At 39.1% G+C, this 20,454-nt stretch overlaps 1 long non-coding RNA gene across 1 annotated transcript; it reads left to right on the top strand.

Annotated features, from left to right (window-relative positions):
- Window positions 1-965: 965 nt before the first annotated feature.
- On the top strand, window positions 966-19,839 carry LOC132014199 (uncharacterized). Its single transcript, XR_009403234.1, has 4 exons — window positions 966-1,075; window positions 2,137-2,260; window positions 9,592-9,720; window positions 19,721-19,839. It is a non-coding gene; the product is annotated as an uncharacterized LOC132014199 (long non-coding RNA).
- The last annotated feature ends 615 nt before the right edge of the window (window positions 19,840-20,454 follow it).

Here is a 20,454-nt window from a genome sequence, read left to right as displayed (position 1 = left end):
TGTTACCACCTGGGCAAATCCCATGTAAAGATTTTTAGCTGGGTAGATGGTTGTTAAGAGGTCTGAAAAAAATGTTACTGAGGTAGAAACCCGCTTGGACCCTCAGTGAGCACCGACCTTTACTGTGTGGCTGAAAGGTTTCACTCCAACAGTGTTTGTTGAGAACAAAGATTCTCTGATAAGAATGTACCTCCTTGAAGATTTGTCCTACTATACAGCAGAACCTGGTACATAGTAAATGCTTCATCAATATATGTTGAATCTATACAATGTATATTTTGTATCCTAATGTATTTTCCACAGAGCTTGCTGAATTGACTTAACGCTATAAATCCAAGTTATTTCAATGAAAATCAAGCCTGACACACCTACAATACGACTGCCTTACCCTTACCACTTTCCATCAACTTCCAGTTGCTTTCTTTTAAAACACTCGTCTTAACAAAAACCCTCTCACAAATACATCCATTAGAACTTGTTCAGCTCTGCTAGACGGGTAACTGCTTCTGCAGTAGCTTGGTCATGTCTCTATGGAATCGCCCACCACTTGGGACTGATACTAATCTGTTTATGTCGGTTTCATTGGCTGGGCTCTGAGCTCCTAGAACTTGGCTGTCTTAGTAACCCTTTACCCAAACCAAACGATTATTCGCATAAGGTTAGTCAATAATGAAAATGACAGTTTGTGCACGTGGTTTGCGGGATGCATGGGCCCAGGATCATTTGCACTGTATTTGTAAGGTACATTTAAAAATATTACATACTGAATATCTTTGTATCTCTAATAAACTCATATCAACTCTGTATATGAGTAAGATTAATATCTCCAAATTACTATGGAAACCGACTTAAAAGGTCAAGCCTTTAGTCCAAGGTCTTAAAGGGAAGAAACTAACTACATGCACTTCAAATAGAGCTGTGAAAGTCCGGAGGCGCGCCGGAGGTCTTTTGAACTCCTCCGGCCACCGTCGCAGGGTCCTTTCCGCCGCTTCTTCTTCTGCGCCTGCGCACGGCTGGAACGCCGTCCATTTCATTATCAGTTAGGAAGGACGTTAGGTTTGAGGTTGGTGTAGAGGTGAGTCGCGTTGGTTTGCGTTTTTCCTCAGGGTTCACCTACCTGCTGCGTTCCGTTGCCTGCCCTCGCTCATCCCTGGAGTTGAGTGCTGCCCGTATTTCCGCGGTCGGGGAGCCTCACCTCTGATAGGGGTCGACCCCTGCACGCCCCCGCCGCGGCCTCAGGAAAGCTGCGGGCAGCCGGGGCCAGGTGGGCTGCAGCGGTCTGGAGGAAGCAACTGGGATTCGGAGGCGGCTGGCCCGCCTGGCCTCCGCTGTGTTTTTTCCCCCAGTGTGACCTTGGTTAGGTCATTTGACTTGTCTGGCGCCAGGGTTTTCACCCGTGAAAAGGGAGTGGTGGTTTCTTCCTCAGAGGGGTCGTGAGGCTAAGGGGCAATGTGGGGAAAACAGCAGCGTCTACCCGCGGTCGGTGCTTGCTTGCTGTGTGGTAACGTTGGTGATTCGCCTGCATAAGCTGGAAAAGGGTCACCGTGCCTGATGGCGGGGAGGGGGGCGGAGGGAAAGGTGAGCGTCCTGCAGCCTCCCAGAGCTCCAGCCTCCTGGCCTAAGGCCTGTGGGACAGCGCAGCAGGGTTGGGCTCCTGCCCGAGTGTAAATCGTTTACCCCGTGACCTTGGAAGAGTTATACGTCACCTCCATGTACCCTAATTTTCTGGTTAATAAAATGGAACTAATGAGCTGATACTTAAGTTCTCAGAAGAGCAAATGTCTGTAAATGCGTTTGCACTTGTCAGTCTAGAGCCCCTGCTTATCTGAACTGAGACTGGGAGATTTTTGTTTGTAGTTTTTGCTCCCCACTGTGCCGCAGTCACCTTGCTTATTTAGGATTGTTGGTCAGCGTGTGGGGCGGGGTTGGGGGGGTGCGGGAGGCAGCGAAACCCTGAAGCGGACTAAACCTTTAAACACCTTAGGCTTAAAAAAATAATAATCAAAACAAACACTTTAGGTTTTGTGGGAATTATGCCTGTGCTCCTCTAGGTACTAAAATGAATTCTGTGTAAGAGTTCTTTAGATATCTTACTGTGTTCTCAGAGGTGTTCTTATTATTTTACTTATCAAGCAGAATAACTACCATGACTTCCAGTGCTTTGACGAAACCTCAGATGCGAGGCCTTCTGGCCAAGCGTCTGCGATTTCACGTTGTTGGAGCCTTCGTTGTATCCCTGGGGGTTGCAGCTTTCTATAAGGTATGTATGTTTGATTTTTATTTTGGTCCAAAAATGTGTGTTCTAAATTTGAAAATATTTTCATAAGTAGTTCTGAATCTTTTAAAGAAACTCCTAATGTGCCCCCTTCCTTCCCCCACTTAACTCAGTGTGAGAGAAAAATTCCTCATATTCTCTACATAGCTTGTTCTCCATCTTTCAAGGAAGCTGTATTAGTTTGCTAGGGTCCAAAGTACAGCACATTGGGCGGTTTAAAACACAGAAGTGTATTTACTGTTCTAGGGGCTAGAAATCCAAGATCAGTTTGGCTGCAAGGTTGATACCATCGCTTGAAGCCTCTCTCCTTGGTGTGTAGAAGGGTTTCTCCCTTTGTGTTCACACAGTCTCTCTGTTACCATGTTTTTGTTTGAATTTACACTTGAAAGGATGCTAGTCATTTTGGTTTAGGACTCACCCTCCAAGGGTTATTTTAGTTTATCTCTTTAAAGACCTATCTCCAAATACTGTTACATTCTGAAGTACTATGGTTTTAAGACTTCAACATATGAATTTTGGAAGACAATTCAGCTCGTAACACAAGGATATAATTTTATTCAAGCAGAGGGATGGGGATGGTGGTGTTTGGCAGCTTGAAGAATTTGTTGCCACAGAACTGCCTTTTAACTGCTGTGCCTTCTGTGGATTTTAACATTATGCCTTTTGGGGCTTTTTTAAAAATACATTTTTTATATTACGGTAAACTAGAGATAAAATTTAGCCATTTTTAAGTGTACAGTTTGGTGGTATTTATAATGTTGTATGACCATCTCCACAACCTGTCTCTATAACTCATCTTGTAAAACAAACTATATCCATCAGACAATAAACCCATCCCTTCTCTATCCATTCTGTCAAACATTTCTTTCTGTATCTTACTTTGACTCACTCTAGGTACCTTATGTAAATGGAGTAATACATATTATTTTGTCTTTCTTAACTGGCATATTTGAGTTAGCATAATGACCGTCGGGTTTATCCATATTGTAGGATATGTCAGAATTTCCTTCCTTGTAAAGAGTGAATAATATTCCATTGTATGGGGTACCTGAATGGCTCAGTTGGTAAGGTGTCTGCCTTTGGCTCAGGTCATGGTACCAGGGTCGTGGGATCGAGCCCTGCGTCTGGAACCCTGCTCAGTGGGGAGCCTATTTATCCCTTTCCGTGCTGCTCCCCCTGCTTGTGCTTTCTTTCTGTCAAATAAGTAAAATCTTTAAAAATAATTCCATTATATATCTGTACCACATTTTACTTATTCATTCACTTTTGATGGACGTTTGAGTTGCTTCCATGTTTTAGCTATGGTGAATAATGCCTCTATGAACATGGGTTACAGGTATCTCTTTAAGACTCTGCTTTTAGTTTTTTATAGTATATATCCAGAAGTAGAATTAGTAGGTCATATGGTAATTCTGTGTGTAATTTTTCAGGCAACCTGGTGGTTTCCGTAGTACTGTCTGACATTTTACATCCTGCTACTTTGTTGAATTTAGTTATTGGTTCCAGCAGGTTTTTTCTCTGGAATTTTTAGGGTTTTCTGCATATATCGTCTGTAAACAGATGATTTTGTTTCTTCCTTTCCCATTTAGATACCTTTTATAGGTAGAAGTTAGAATACTGTGTTGAATGGAAGTGACAAGAGTAGACATCATATGGGATATGTTGAAGTTTCATTCTGTTCCTATAGTTGGAGTGTTTTTATCATGACAGGATATTGAATTTGTTAAATCTTTTTTTGGATTGAGATTTCTTTGTTTTTTTTTTTTTTTCTTTCTGTTAATAGACATTACATTGATTTTGTATGTTGGACCCTTGGTATGTTGAACCATCCATGTATTCCTGGAATAAACCTCACTTGTTAATTGGATACAGTCCTTTTAATATGCTGCTGAATTCAGTTTGCTAGTATTTTGTTAAGGGATTTTTTTTTTTTTCTTTTGCATCAGTGTTTGTAGGGGATTTGGGTCTGTAATTTTCTTGTAGTGGTTTGTCTGTTTCTGGTATCAGGGTAATGCTGGCCTCGTAAAATAAATTAGTTAAGTGTTCCTCTACTTCAGCTACTTGGAAAGATTTCAGAAGGATTGGTATTCTTTATTCAGAAGGATTTTCAGTTTTCTTGATATTTTTAAAGAACCCGTTTTTTTTGGCCTTGTTGATTTCTTTTTTTTCCCCCCTTGTCTCTGTTTTGTTGATCTCTGCTCTAATATTTATTTTTTCCCTCCTTCTAGCTGTTTATCTTGTTCTTTTTCTGGTTCCTTGAGTTGTAATGTTAGGTTGTTGATTGAGATCTCTCTTGTTTTTTAATATATGTGTTTCTAGCCAAAAATTGCCCCACCTTTGCACTCCTTTCATTGTGTCCTCTAAATTTTGGTGTGTTTTGTTCTTTCATTTGTCTCTAAATATTTTCTGATTTCATTCGTTTTGTCTTCTTTCTCCCATTGGTGGTTTAAGTGTGTAGCTTAATCTCCACAGTTTTGTGAATTTTCCAGTTTTCCTTCTGTTAACGATTTCTGGTCTCATGCCATTGTGATCAGAGAACATACTTTGTATAATATCTGTCCTTTTAAATCTTTTGAGACTTATATTTATGGCTTGATACATGGTCTGTCCTGGAAAGTATCCAATGTGTAATTGAGAAGAATGTGTATTCTGGGGGCACATGGGTGGCTTAGTCAGTTAAGTGTCTGCCTTCAGCTGAAGTCATGATCCCAGGGTTCTGGGATCAAGGCCTACGTCAGGCTCTCTGCTCAGCAGGGGAGACTGGTTGTGTCTTTTCCTCCTCCTGCTTGTGGAGTCTGTCTCTCTCTCTCTCAAATAAATAAATAATAAGTAAATCATTGTTTTTAGAAAAAGATTGCGTATTCTGTTGTTGGGTGGAGTGTTCTTTGTATGTGTGTTAGATTTTGTTGGTTTAATGAGTTAAGTCCTCTTTCCTTATTTAGGTCTGGTGTGGTTTTACCTGTCATTGAGATTGGGGTATTGAAATGTTCAGGTGTTACTATAGTATTATTTTTTTCTTCAACTCTGTCACTTTTTGCTTTATATACTTTGCTGGTGTTATTAGTTGAGTATATTTTCTAATTGTATAAATTCTTACTGTGTTGAAGCTTTTATGATTATATAAAGTCCTCCTTTGTCTCTTGTGACCTTTTGATTTTATTTATTTATTTTTAAATTTATTTATTTTTAAATTTTTAAAGATTTTTATTTATTTGACAGATCACAAGTAGGCAGAGAGAGAAGGGGAAGCAGGCTCCCTACTGAGCAGAGAGCCCGATGTGGGGTTCCATCCCAGGACCCTGAGATCATGACCTGAGCTGAAGGCAGAGGCTTAACCCGCTGAGCCACCCAGGCATCCCTCTTGTAGTCTTTTTTGATTTAAAGTCTTATTTTGTCCGATATTAGTAAAGCCACTCTTGGTCTCTTTTTTATTGTTTTTATAGAATATCTTTTTTGCACCCTTTCCTTTCTGTTTTTGTCTTTGGATCTGAAATAAGTGTGTTGCAGGCAGCATATATAGTTGGGTCATTTTTAAATCCATTCTGCAGTTCCGTGAGGAGTGTATGTGTAGATGCCTTTGAATGTGCTAGTCTTTAATGTCAGGCTCCCAAAAGGAGAAAATGAGAAAAATGAGAGAGGGGAAGAAAGGTGCTCTATCCTTTTCAGTCTGGGTCTCTGAACAAAAGTAGCGTTAGCTATCAGAGTACAGATCCCTGGTATAGGGAGGAGAGGGTCCTGCTTGCCCATCTTTGTTCCAGAAGGCTTCCTGTAAACTGCTTCAGGAGCACCTGCACAGCTGTCTGCCTTGGGAATGGGGAATGGTTAGCTGTTAAGTTGCTAAAAGCTGAAAGTGAATGAAATTAACCTGACCACAATTTAGGATTTAAGCCTTACTTTGGAAATTGTATGCTTTTAAGAGATCCAGAGTTTCAGGAGAGTTACATTAAACAGATTGTGCTAGGGCAGTTGTGTTGGTGGTGAGAGATTCTTGGTGTTCCTACTCTCACTTTTTTCCCAGAATGCTCTATGCATTTTGTGTTTCTCAAAGTCTTAATTTTATATTTACAACTTTTTTTCTATAAAATTCTTGAATTTATGCCTTTAAAGTTAGGGTGAATTTGAAGTGCTGAGGGGAGGGAGAACAACTTGAGCAAAAGCACTAAGAGGTCTGTGCTTTGGGACCCTATGAGGAGACCGGCATAAAAATGTAAACCCTTTACATACATCCTCCTTGAGATAGTTGCTACCTGGCATGTTTTGGGCATGAAATAAATGTTTGGGGAAAAGGGTGGATGGATGGATGAGTAAATGAAGTGGGAGTGAGGAGAGGAATTTGGGGAAGTCATTTCTTCACTCTCATTGTCACTATCAAACTTCAGGCCTTGGTAACTTGTGTGGATTCTTGCCACTTCTGACTTTAGCCTGTAGAATAGATCTGTTTATGGTATCGAGTTCCTGCATGTGTAGTGTGCAGTGGCTTTCAAAATTTTGACTTACAGTAAGAAATGTATCACCTACTGGCTGCAGTCTTCTGAAGTGGTTTCATCACTTTAGAATGGGTTCTGGGTCATTGCTGAAACTTGGTCTTGATTTTAAGATACTTTGTGATTAGCTCTTTCTGCCTTTCCATCCTCTTCCCAGCAGTCCTAATAAACTCAGCTTTATAATAAACTTTATAAAGTTTATAAAGTTATAAACTTAACTAGTTATAAAGTTAAAGTTTATAACTTTATAAACTTTATAACTAGTTGATATTAGAAAATTTCTGCTTTCTCCCGTGGGTTTGTACACAACAGGAATGTCTTTCATCCCATTGTGTGGCAGATTCCAGTATATCCTCAAGGCCCACTCAAATGTTATTTTTTGGAGTTGCAGCCTTTTCCTCCACATGTGTTGGTAGTGTTCTGGCAGGTTCTCAGTCATTTGTACCAAGACTGTACAATATTGGAAACATTGTGCTTTAAGTAATATTTGCTTCAGGTTGTGTCTGTTCTACTAAATTAAGAGCCCATGTCAGACCAATTGTCAGTCTATTCTGAATGAAAAATTTTAAAATTTGGTTGGTAGATTAGTCAGTGTTGTGTATAGTTAGTGTTTGAGTGGAAGGAAAGTTCAGAAAGCACTGAGGGCGGGGCACCTGGGTGGCTCAGTGAGTTAAGCCTCTGACGCCTTCTCAGGTCATGATCCCAGGATGCCTGGATCCAGCCCCATATCCGGCTCTCTGCTCAGCAGGGAGCCTGCTTCCTCCTCTCTCTCTGCCTGCCTCTCTGCCTACTTGTGATCTCTCTGTCCAATAAATACATAAAAATCTTTATAAAAAAAAAAAAGAAGAAGAAAGCACTGAGGGATCTAGAGTTATTAAAGAGTGAGGTGGGTGTAAACTTTGTTCCCTTGGTAGATGCTTGCATCCTTCATATCCCTTATGCACTTGGTGTTGAATGCTTTTAAAGATTTGGCCTTTATTTTGTTCTCAGTTTTAACTGATTTTTCCAATTTTGATCAGCTTCTTTGCCTTTTACATAAAGTCACCATCCATTAAATCATTTTGATTAAGTTAATCTCCTAAGTCTAAATTCCTTAATACGGGTTAGATTTTGAGGCAAATAAGCAGTGCTTATCCTGAGTAGATTTTTTTCCTCATAGGTAATTACTATTATATGAATTAGACCTTTCCTAAATCTTCAGGTATTTGCTTATCTGTATAAGGCCTCATATATAGATTTTTGGGTTTCAAGGAACTCATGGAGTAGTGGATCTAAATTGATAGTTTGTATTCTTTTTGTTGCTGAAGTCTGGATTTTTCAGACTTAAAAAGTCTTAAGTGTAATAGAAAACAAAATAATTTAGGTGGTGTTATAACATCCATTTGCTTTTATTTTGGGGTTTGCTGAGCCTTTTACTTTATTTTAATCTACCATAATTTTATATATTTTTTAAAGATTTTATTTATTTACTTGACAGAGATACAGCAAGAGAGGGAACACAAGCAGGGGGAATGGGAGAGGGAGACCAAGCAGGGAGCCCAATGTGGGGCTCCGTCCCAGGACCCTGGGATCATGATGTGAGCCTAAGGCAGATGGGCTTAATGATTGAGCCACCCAGGTGCCCCATCCTACCATATTTTTAAGAGGAAAATACTCTTCTTCTTCTTTTTTTTTTTTTTTTAAGATTTTTATTTATTTATTTGACAGACAGAGATAACAAATAGGCAGAGAGGCAGGCAGAGAGGGAGGGAGGAAGCAAGCTCCCTGCTGAGCAGAGAGCCTGATGCGGGGCTCCATCCCAGGACCTGGGATCATGACCCGAGCCAAAGGCAGAGGCTTTAACCCACTGAGCCACCCAGGCGCCCCAAGAGGAAAATATTCTTATTTTAACAAATACTCAGTTGCCTTCTGGGTTATATGCTGGCCTCGGTTCAGAGGGTTGCATTGGGTCTCCTGTCTCGTGGTCTTACTGGAAGAAGTTGGGAATTTTCATAGGAGGTGAGGCAGGAAAACTGGTCAAGTAAAGGACTCTGATTGTAAGTACCAAAGGTCATGATTCCATTTATTTCTGCAATACCTAAATGGAAGTAGATTGGCACTTGAATTTTTTTTATGCAGGATGGGATATGATTTTGTATTATAACCCACACATTGAAATCTACTAGGTAGTGTTTTGTGGAAAATAAAAATCTTTGCCACATGACAGACCTGGGTTTGAATCCTGGTTGAACCCACCTACCACCTAGTGCTTCTTCCTAGACCTTAACTGGGTCACTTATATTCTGAGTTCCATTTCCTCCTGTGTAAAACAGGTCAATATATATCCTAAGGGTTTAAATGATATTGAAGTGTAAATCACCCAGAACTGTTTTTGCCAGATAGAAAGCTTTGGGTGTCTTTCAGAGGCTGATGGGGACAGAATTGATCTTACTTCTTTGAAGTTAATATAAGTTAATTAAGTTAAATTGAGCAAGAACATATTAGCATGTGTCTGCTTTGGAGATACTAGGTTTTGCTGGAGGGAATGCTGCTGTCTTCTCCCTAAAGCATTTCAGCTTTCTGGGTATCTTCCTTTGGCTCTTAACCAGTCTTCATACCCACACCCAGCAAAAGGAATAATCTGTCCCCAGGTGAAGAAGGCCCCTTTGTTGAGTAGTTTCCATGAGGTTGCTTTATCCTCCCTTGCATCTGTGTCAGGGCTTCCAGCTTTGTCTTAGGAAATACAGAGTTCAAGTTAAAGGTAAACACAAACATCATGATTTATGTTGTCTTTGGATATTGTTTCTAAAATGGCTTAAAAAATAAGCCCTAATGGGATATGTTATTTTTTAGTTTGCTGTGGCCGAACCAAGAAAGAATGCATATGCAGATTTCTACAGAAACTACGATTCCTTGAAAGATTTTGAGGAGATGAGGAGGGCTGGTATCTTTCAGAGTGCAAAGTGATTTTGGAATGTAAAGGTAATGTTGCTGTTGGAATTACTATTTAAAATTTTTTAAAAATTATGGTAAAATACGTTGATTGTTAAGTATATTCACATTGTTATACAACCAATCTCCAGAACTCTTCATCTTGCAGGATGACCTTTTGAATTACTCTCTACTCCCTCATCCCCTGGCAACCACCATTCTGTTCAGTATCTCCGAATTTGACTAAGTACTTCATTTAAGTGGAATCATATAGTATTTGATAGGCTATAATATTTGGCTTATTTTACTTAACATAATGTCCTCAGAATTCATCCATTACAGTATGTGTCAGAATTTCCTTCTTCTTTAAGGCTAAATAACATTCCATGGTATGTATATACCACATACTGCTTATTCATTCACCTCTAATGGATATTTGGATTGCTTCCCCCTTTCTGAGAAACCTCTGTATTATTTCTTTCCTTCTTTCTCCTTCCTTTTTTATTAACACACAATGTATTTGTTTCAGGGGTACACGTCTGTAAATATTAGTCTTAACCCAGTTGATAGCACTCAGCATAGCACATATCCTCCCCAATGTCCATAACCCAGCCACCATATCCTTCCCCCCTTCAAACCTCCAGCTATCATCAGTTTGTTTCCTGAGATTAAGAGTCTCTTACAGTTTATCTCCCTACCCACCATAATACCCCCCTCAAATTCCTCTTGTCAGAGAGATCGTATGATAATTGTCTTTCTCTGATTGGCTTATCTCACTTAGCATAATATCCTCTAGTTTCATCCACGTGGTTGCAAATGGCAAGATTTGGGGTTTTTTTTAATGGCTGCGTAGTATTCCATTGTATGTATATACCACATCTTTTTTATCCATTTATCTGTTGATGGACATCTCGGTTCTTTCCATAGTTTTTGGCTGTTGTGAACATTGCTGCTATAAACATTGGGTGCACGTGCCCCTTCGGATCACTACATTTGTATTTTTAGGGTAAACATCCAGAAGTGTGATTGCTGGGTTGAAAGGTGGCTCTATTTTCAACTTTTGGGGGAACCTCCATACTGTTTTCCATAGTGGCTGCACCAGCTTGCATTCCCACCAACAGTGTAGGAGGGTTCCCCTTTCTCTTCATCCTCACCAACATCTCTTGTTTCCTCACTTGTTAATTTTAGCCATTCTGATGGGTATGAGGTGGTATCTTACTATGATTTTGATTTGTATTTCTCTGATGCCCAGTGATGTTGAGCACTTTTTCATGTGTCTGTTGGCCATTTGGATGTCTTTGCAGAAGTGTCTGTTTATGTCTCCTGCCCATTTCTTGATTGGATTATTTGTTTTTTGAGTGTTAAGTTTGATAAGCTCTTTATAGATTTTGGATACTAGCCCTTGATCTGGTATGTCATTTGCAGATATCTTCTCCCATTCTGTCAGCTGTCTTTTTTAGTTTTGTTGACTGTTTCCTTTGCTGTTCAAAAGCTTTTTATCTTGGTGAAGTCCCAGTGGTTCATTTTTGCCCTTGCTCCCCTTGCCTTTGGCATTGTTTCTAGGAAGAAGTTGCTGCCACTGAGGTCAGATAGGTTGCTGCCTGGATTCTCTTCAAGGATTTTGATGGGTGCCTGTCTCACATTGAGGTCTTTCATCCATTTTGAGTCTGTTTTTGGTGTGGTGTAAGGAATTGGTCCAGTTTTGTTCATAATGCATGTGGCTGTCCAAATTTTCCCAACACCATTTGTTGAAGAGACTTTCTTTTTCCATTGGACGTTCTTTCCCACTTTGTTGAAGATCAGTTGATCATAGAGTTGAGGGTCTGTTTCTGGGCCCTTTCTTCTGTTCCATCGATCTGTGTGTCTGTTTTTGTGCCAGTACCATACTGTCTTGGTGAATACAGCTTTGTAATAGAGCTTGAAGTCTGGAATTGAGATACCATCAGCTTTGGTTTTCTTTTTCAACATTCCTCTAGCTATTTGGGGGTCTTTTCTTTTTCCCATATACATTTTATGATTATTTGTTCCATTTCTCTGAAAAAAAAATTGATGGTATTTTGATAGGGATTGCATTAAAAGTATAGATTACTTTAGGTAGCATAGACATTTTCACAATATTTGTTCTTCAGTCCATGAGCATGGAACATTTTTCCATTTCTTTGTGTCTTCCTTAATTTCTTTCATGAGTACTTTATAGTTTTCCGAGTATAGATTCTTTGCCTCTTGGATTAGGTTTATTCCTAGGTATCTTACGGTTTTGAGTGCAGTTGTAAATGGGATCGACTCCTTAATTTCTTTTTCTTCTGTCTTACTGTTGGTGTATAGAAATACAGCTGATAAAAAAGCAACTGATTTCTGTGCATTGATTTTATATCCTGATACTTTACTGAATTCCTGTACAAGATCTAGCAGTTTTGGAGTGGAGTCTTGCAGGTTTTCCACATAAAATATCATGTTATCTGCAAAGAGTGAGAATTTGAGTTCTTTGCTGATTCAGATGCCTTTTATTTCTTTTAGTTGTCTGACTGCTGAGACTAGGACTTTTAGTGCTCTGTTGAATAGCAGTGGTGATAGTGGACTGCCCTGCTGTGTTCCTGACGTTAAGGGAAAAGCTCTCAGTTTTTTCCCATTGAGAATTCGCTGTGGGTTTTTCATAGATGGCTTTGATGATATTGAGGTATGTACCCTCTATCCCTACACGGTGAAGAGTTTTGATTAAGAAAGGATGCTGTACTTCGTCAGATGCTTTTTCAGCATCTATTGAGAGTATCATATGGTTCTTGATGTTTCTTTTATTAACGTATCATGTTGATTGATTTGTGGATGTTGAACCACCCTTGCAGCCCAAGAATAAATCCCACTTGGTCATGGTGAATAATACTTTTAATACACTATTGGATCCTATTGGGTAATACTTTGGTGAGAATTTTTGCATCCATGTTCATCAAGGATATTGGTTTGCAATTCTTGCTGGGGTCTTTGTCTGGTTTGGGGATCAAGGTAATGCTGGCCTCATAAAATGAGTTTGGAAGTTTTCCTTCCATTTCTATTTTTTGGAACAGTTTCAGGAGAATAGGTATTAATTCTTTTTTAAATGTTTGGTAGAATTCCCCTGGAAAGCCAATCTGGCCCTGGGCTCTTGTTTGTTGGGAGATTTTTTTTTTTTTTAAAGATTTATTTATTTATTTATTTGACAGAGAGCGATCACAAGTAGACATAGAGGGCAGGCAGAGAGAGAGAAGCAGGCTCCCTGCTGAGCAGAGAGGCTGATGCGGGACTCAGTCCCAGGACCCCGACATCATGACCTGAGCCGAAGGCAGCGGCTTAACCCACTGAGCCACCCAGGCGCCCTTTTGGGAGATTTTTGAAGACTGCTTCAATCTCTTTACTGGCTATGCGTCTCTTCGAGTTTTCTAGATCTTTCTGGTTCAGTTTTGGTAGTTTATATGTCTCTCTCTAGGAATGCATCCATTTCTTCCAGATTGTCAAATTTGCTGATGTATAATTGCTCATAATATGTTCTTATACTTGCTTGTATTTCTTTAGTGTTGGTTGTGATCTCTCCTCTTCCATTCATGATTTTATTAATTTGGATCCTTTCTCTTTTCCTTTTGATAAGTCTGGCCAGGGCTTTTTCAGTCTTACTGTTTCAAAGAACCAGCTCCTAGTTTCGTTGATTTGTTCTATTGTTCTTTTGGTTTCTGTTTCATTGATTTCTGCTCTGATCTTTATGATTTCTCTTCTGCTGGGTTGAGGCTTTCTTTGCTGTTCTTTCTCCTCCTTTAGGTATAGGGTTAGGTTGTGTACTTGGGATCTTTCTTGTTTCTTGAGAAAGGCTTGTATTGCTGTATACTTTCCTCTCAGGATCGCCTTTGCTGTGTTCCAGAGATTTTGAAGAGTTGTGTTTCCATTAATTTTTTTCAATTCTTTAATTTCCTGGTTGACCCATTTATTCTTTAGTAGGATGCTCTTTAGCCTCCATGTATTTGAGTTCTTTCCAACTTCACTCTTGTGATTGAATTGTAGTTTCAGAGCATTGTGATCTGAAAATGTGCAGGGAATGATCCCAGTCTTTGGGTACTGGTTGAGACCTGATTTATGACTCAGGATGTGATCTATTCTGGAGAATGTTCCATGTGCACTAGAGAAGAATGTGTATTCTGTTGCTTTGGGATGGAATGTTCTGAATATATCTGTGATGTCCATCTGGTCCAGTGTGTCATTTAAAGGCTTTATTTCCTTGTTGATCTTTTGTTTAGATGATCTGTCCATTTCGATGGGTGTGTGTGTGTGTGTGTGAAAGTCCCCTACTATTACTGTAGTATTGATGATGTTTCTTTGATTTTGTTATTAACTGGTTTATATAATTGACTGCTCCCATATTAGGTCATAGATCTTTAATATTGTTAGATCTTTTATTGGACAGACCCTTTAAGTGTTATATAGTGTCCTTCCTTATCGCTTATTAGAGTCTTTGGTTTAAAATCTAATTTATTTGATACAAGGATTGACACCCCAGCTTTCTTTTGATGTCCATTAGCATGGTAAATCGTTTTCCACCCCCTCACTTTAAATCTGGAGGTGTCTTTGGGTCTAAAATGAGTTTCTTGTAGACAGCATATCAGTGGGTCTTGTTTTTTTAATCCATTCTGATAACCAGTGTCTTTTGATTCGGGCATTTAGCCCATTTACATTCAGGGTAGCTATTGAGAGAGACGGATTTAGTGCCATTTTATTCCTGTAAGGTGACTGTTACTGTTTATTGTCTCTGCTCCTTTCTGGTCTGTTACTTTTAGGTTCTCTCTTTGCTTAGAGGACCCCTTTTTAGTATTTCCTGTAGCGCTGGTTTGGTGTTTCCAAATTCAGTTTTTGTTTGTCCTGGAAGCCTTTTATTTTTCCTCCTATTTTCAGTGACAGCCTAGCTGGGTATATTATTCTTGGTTGAATATTTTTCTCGTGCTCGAATGTATCATGCCAGTCCTTTCTGGCCCGAGAGGTCTCTGTGGATAGGTCTGCTGCCAATCTGATTTAATATCCCCTGTTCTATGTGTGCTGTAGACCTCTTTTCCTGAGCTGCTTTCAGGATTTTCCTTGTCACTCTGAGACTTGTAAGTTTTACTATTAGATGACAGGGTGTGGACCTATATTTATTGATTTTGAAGGGGGTTCTCTGTGCCTCCTGGATTTTGATGCTTGTTCCCATGGGCAAATTAGGGGAATTTTCTGCTATGATTTGCTCCAATATACCTCTGTCCCTCCCTCTCTTTTTCTTTTGGGATGGATCCAGTTATTCTAATACTGTTTCGTCTTATGGTATCACTTATCTCCCGAATTCTCCCTTTGTGGTCCAGTAATTGTTTGTCTCTTTTTCTCAGCTTTATTTTCCATCATTTGGTCTTCTAGATCACTAACTTCTCTTCTGCCTCATTTATCATAGCAGTAAGAGCCTCCATTTTTGATTGTACCTCATTAATAGCTTTTTAAATTTCAACTTGGTTAGATTTTAGTTCTTTAATCTCTCCAGAAAGGGATTCTCTAGTATTTTCCATGCTTTTTTTGAGCCTAGCTAGCACCTCGATAATCGTCATTCTGAACTCTAGTTCTAACATATTATTACTGATGTCCATGTTGATTAGATCCCTAGCTGTTGGTACTAACTCTTGTTCTTTTTTGGGGGTGAGTTTTTCTGCCTTGTCATTTTATCCAGGTAAGAATAGATGAATGAGAGAGCACAATACTAAGAAGGTAGCAACAAAAAAAAAAAAAGAAAGGGAAAAAAATGTGTGTGTGTGTGTGTGTTTGTGTGTGTGTGTATGTTGGTAAATAGAACAAAGCCACACATTTGATTTTGGGTATATTTTGGTCTGTTAGAAGAAACTACCTCCCAGAATTTTACAGAAAGAAAAACTTGTATATATATATACAAATAAGGGTAAAAATGATGAAGGGATGGAATAGGACTGTGAAGATGAAAATTAAAAAAGATTCTAAGGAGTTGATGAGTTGGTTAAAAAAAGAAAAAAAAGAAAGACTGTGATCAGGCTGGAGATTGGAACAAAGCCATGTGCTAGATTTAGGGTATATTTTGATCTGTTAGAAAAAACTGTATCCCAAAATTTTAAAGAAAAAGCTATACGTATATAAAAAATAAGGTTAAATACAGTGAAGGGGTAGAATATGACTATAACAATGAAAATTTAAAAATTTTTAAAAAGGTATTAAGATAAAATAGTTAACGTTAATATGGGAAAGAGGAAAAATTTTAAAAAATAAAGTGAGAAAGGTAAAATTTTAAAAAAATTAACTTTGAAAGACTAGGGAAAAGGCCCTGGATTCTTTGTGTTGCTTTCCCCTAGCTCTGGAGTTCTGCAGTTGTCATTGATCTGTGAACTTGTTCTTGACTGATGTCTGCCCAAGGCACTGCCCTTGCCAGGCCAGGCTAAGTAATCTCAGGTTTGCTCTCGATAGCTTTTATTCCCAGAACACTTTCCGTATAGCTTTGGAGGACAGGAATGAAAATGGCAGCCTCCCAATCTCCGGCCCTGTAGGAGCAGGAGAGCTCAGGGCCCCACTCCTCAGTGCACCCTCGGAGAAAAGAGGTCAGTCACTCCTGTCTCCCTGGTCTCTGGCCACACTCCATGCTCACCTGGCCTGTGACTGTTTCTGTCTCTGGCACATGGTCCCATTTGGAGTCTCCAAACCCAGCAGATTCTTGCAGTGTGCTCCCATACCACTCCTCCTAGAGGAGGAAGGACAAGGATCCCTTTGGATCTGCCACTTGTGGGGTTCCTGCTTGAAGAGCAGTGGCTGACTGTACCTTGGATCATGGTTTAAGGTAACCCTGAGCTGAGAGCCAACTTCTCTGCTCTGTCTCTGCAGCTGGCTTCCCCGTTCTGATACCTGGGAGCTCTGTCACACTCAGACACCCCTGGTCTTTTTATGGCCCCTCCGGGCCTGAGACCACACTGTCCCTGCAAGGGCTCCACCCTCCACTTAGCCTCTGGAGTGACGTCCCTCAGTGGAGAAGACTTCTAAAAAAGTTCCAGTTTTGTGCTCCACTGCTGTACCGCTTGCTGGGAGCTGGTCCCTGCTCCCACGGTCTCTCTTCCTGTATTTAGCCTCAGATTCACTTCTCCGCACGTCCTGCCTTCCAGAAAGTGATCAGTTTTCTGTTCCTAGAATTGCTGCTCTTCTCTTTGATCTTCTGTTGCGTTTGTAGGTGTTCAGAATGGTTTGATAACTATCTAGCTGAACTCCTGGGACCTGATGATATTTAGGTCTCCTACTCCTCTGCCATCTTTGTTCTTCCCTCTGTATTATTTTCCATAGTGGTTGCACTAATTTACATTCCCACCAACAGGGCACCAGGGTCTTCTCCACATCCTCACCAACATTTGTTATCTTTTTTTTTTTTTTTTTTGATACTAGTATTCTCACTGGTGTGAGGTGTTATCTCATTCTGGTTTTGATTTGCATTTCCCTTATGATTAGTAATATTGAACATCTTTCAGTATGTCTGTCGGCCATGTGTGTCGTCTTTGGAAAAATGTTCAGATCATTTCCCTATTTTTAGTTGGATTATTTGTTGTTTTGGTGTTCTTTATATACTTTTATTAACCCCTTTATCAGGTACTTGGTTTGCAAATATCTTCTCCCATTCAGTAGGTTGCCTTTTTATTTGTTGATGCTTTTCCTTTGCAGTGCAAAAGCTTTGTATAGTTTTTCTTTTGTTTCCCTTGCCTGAGGAGACGTCCATAAATATGTTGCTAAAGCTGACATTCAAGAGATTACTGTCTATGCTTTCTTCTAGGAGTTTCATGGTTTCAGGTCTCACATTTAGGTCTTTAATCTATTTTAAGTTCATTTTTGTGTGTGGCATAAGAAAGTGGTCCAGTTTTCCCAGCGCCATTTATTGAAGAGATGGTCTTTTCCCTGGTATATGCTTGCCTCCTTTGTCATGTAGACTAAAGGACCACGTAAGTATGGGTTTATTTCTGGGCTATATTCTCGTCCATTAATCTTTGTTGTGTCTGTTTTTGTACCAGTACTATACTGTTTTGGTTACTATAGCTTTGTAGTGTATTTTCAGATCTGGGATTGATATCTCTGGCTTGGTTCTTCCTCACAATTGCTTTGGCTGTTCATGATCTTTTGTGGTTCCATACAGATTGTAGGATTTTTTTGTTCTGGTTCTGTGAGAAATGCTGTTGGCATTTTGATAGAGATTACATTGAATCTCTAGATTGCTTTGAGGAATACGAATGTTTTAACAATTCAAGGTCTTGAATCCATGACTTTCCATTTATTTGTATCATCTTCAATTCTTTTTATCAATGTCTTACAGTTTTCAGAGTGTCGGTCTTTTCATCTTCTTGGTTAGATTTATTCCTAGGTATTTTGTTGAGTGCTTTTATTGTGAAAACAAGTCAGAATGTTGCAAGCAATTTTAATTTTTACCTTCTATCCTGTGGGAGGAGCCAGGAATTGGTCAGTTTCCTTCTGATCACATTGTGTTGCACCAAGGAGGGGGTGAGGCAAGAGTGAGAAAGAATTTCATGAAATTTCCTGGCCTTTTATGTTTTTTTTTGTTGTATTAATGTTTGGTTACTGCAGCTTCTTAACTGGTTTCTAGTGTTCTCACAATTCTTTATATTCAGAATCTTTTCACGTTATGCTATTGTTGCTTGCTGGATTGGCATTAGGAAAATGTGCTTTAAAGTACTTTCAGAAGTACTTAAAAGAATTTTGACTCCTTTTATAGTTTAGCTAGGTGTCCATTCCATAAGTGACTAGGTGGCCCTCCAGAGATTCTGATTTGGTTTGTTAAATCCACAAAGTCCTTAGGCCTCATGGATAAGATTCTGCTGACAATGAATTAGTGACTTGTGTGCTGATGAAATGTCCACTGAATCTGAGAGCATGTGAAACGTTTCATACTCTGCAATCTTGTCATTCATGTATTTAACTTTATTCAAGCTTAACATAAAAGCATATAGAACAATTTAAGTAATGATTCCACCCACTACCCCTATGTGAATTTGATGTGACAAGGGAAATGTCAGTCAGCTGTTTTTTTAGGCAAAATGTTTCTGCCTAAGAACATTCCAGCTGTGGTGTGCATAGTGGTGTGTGGGTGTGTATACATGTGTATGCATGTATATGTATGTATGATTTTCCTGGGGTATGAAGACCTGCTGCAGTTGACTTTAGCTTTTTAGAAGACTCAAGGATAATATGAACATAGTAACTTCTACCGAATTTAAAATTAAAGGAACTATCTGAAATGCAGATAGATGCATGCACAAAGTATGTACTTTATTACTTACAAAAAATAGGAAGAACTTTATTTCCAGCCATTGGAAAATTGATAAGGAATTAGTTTTTCATACCACGGACATGATGTCCATTAGAAATGATATTCACAAAGTAGCATGAGGTTATATAAATAGAAAATATTTTACATAAAGGTGATCTCTGTTTAATAAAAATTGCACAGAAAAAAGACTGCAGGTAAAAAGATCAAGAAAATATTAATGGTTCTGTATGGACTCCTTAACATTGCTGTTTTCTTGCAGCTTTGACATTTTCACAATTTCTACAGTGGGTATGCATTTCATCATCAGATGTTAACAGTCTAATTTGTAAATGTTACATTTTTACTTTTTTTTTTAAATAGGAAGTTGTATTCTTGTTAAAAAAAAAAAAAAGCCAGTAAGGTGGGGGGAACAGTGAGAAAAACAGATTTGGAGACAGGAATAGAAATATTGTTTAGAACAGGTGGGCTGCTGCTTTTAAGAACAGCAGGTGGGTATGAGATGGGAATGGAGGAGAGAGGACTTGAGAGGGAGGAAAAAGGTAAAATTTGGTCAATGAAAAATAAGAAATTAGAGTAAGGTGTACTGTGCCCAGAAATGGTTTTCTCCTGGGCAGAACGTGAGTGAGCAAAGTGTAGGCTCCACTAGTAGGAGTAGACCTCATGTGACTTTAACGGTGGAGAGGTATTAAGAGAATGCTTGTCATTAACTTAAGCCACTGTTTTTTTTTCCCACAGAATTTCTTTGGGTTGAGTTCAATTGAAGTTTGTCACTGACCTGTGTTCCTGAACTATGAAGCATGAATATTGGGTTATGGAATTGTCTTGATAAATAAACAACTAACACATACTTTGGACAGTAGGTTTCTGTTTAATTATTCTGATAATTCAGGGTTGGAGATTTTAACTGTGTTTATGAACCTTAGGATGATTAACTTGATTTTAACATTTCTTAAAACTACCATTGTCTTTGAATATTTTTCATTGCTCTGGTGTTTAATTCACTGAAATACTGGTAGGTGCACTTTCTTCGTCCTGGGTCATGGATTTAAGGGGGTCTACATGAGTCTGTAAGACCACTCACTATACTCTTTCCTCTTAGAAGGAACAGAGAACATCTTTTCAGTAAAATATGTCCTTGGGTTTCATTGTCACTGTTTAGTAGCCCTGATGGATCAACCACCAGTTTCAGTAGATAATTGAAATACCAGTTGCTTTTGAAGAGTTACCAGTATGTGTATATAAGTTAGAATATATACATATATGTGTGTGTGTGTGTGTGTGTGTATCTAGGAAAAATACCATAATATATTTTATGGATATGGAATATATGCCTAGTCCAGAAAAAGTATTAGAGTAGTCACAGTTAATGATAAGAGTATGGGAACTTTGGGGGGAGGTCTTAGGAGGATCTTTACCCCCATATTAATTATTAGTGCTTTTTTTGTGATCAAAGTGATACTACAGAGAGC

This window comes from Mustela nigripes, chromosome 3, assembly GCF_022355385.1.
Source record: "Mustela nigripes isolate SB6536 chromosome 3, MUSNIG.SB6536, whole genome shotgun sequence".
NCBI lineage: Eukaryota > Metazoa > Chordata > Mammalia > Carnivora > Mustelidae > Mustela > Mustela nigripes.
Note: the sequence above shows the minus strand (reverse complement) of the source record. Positions and strands in the feature narration are given on the sequence as shown.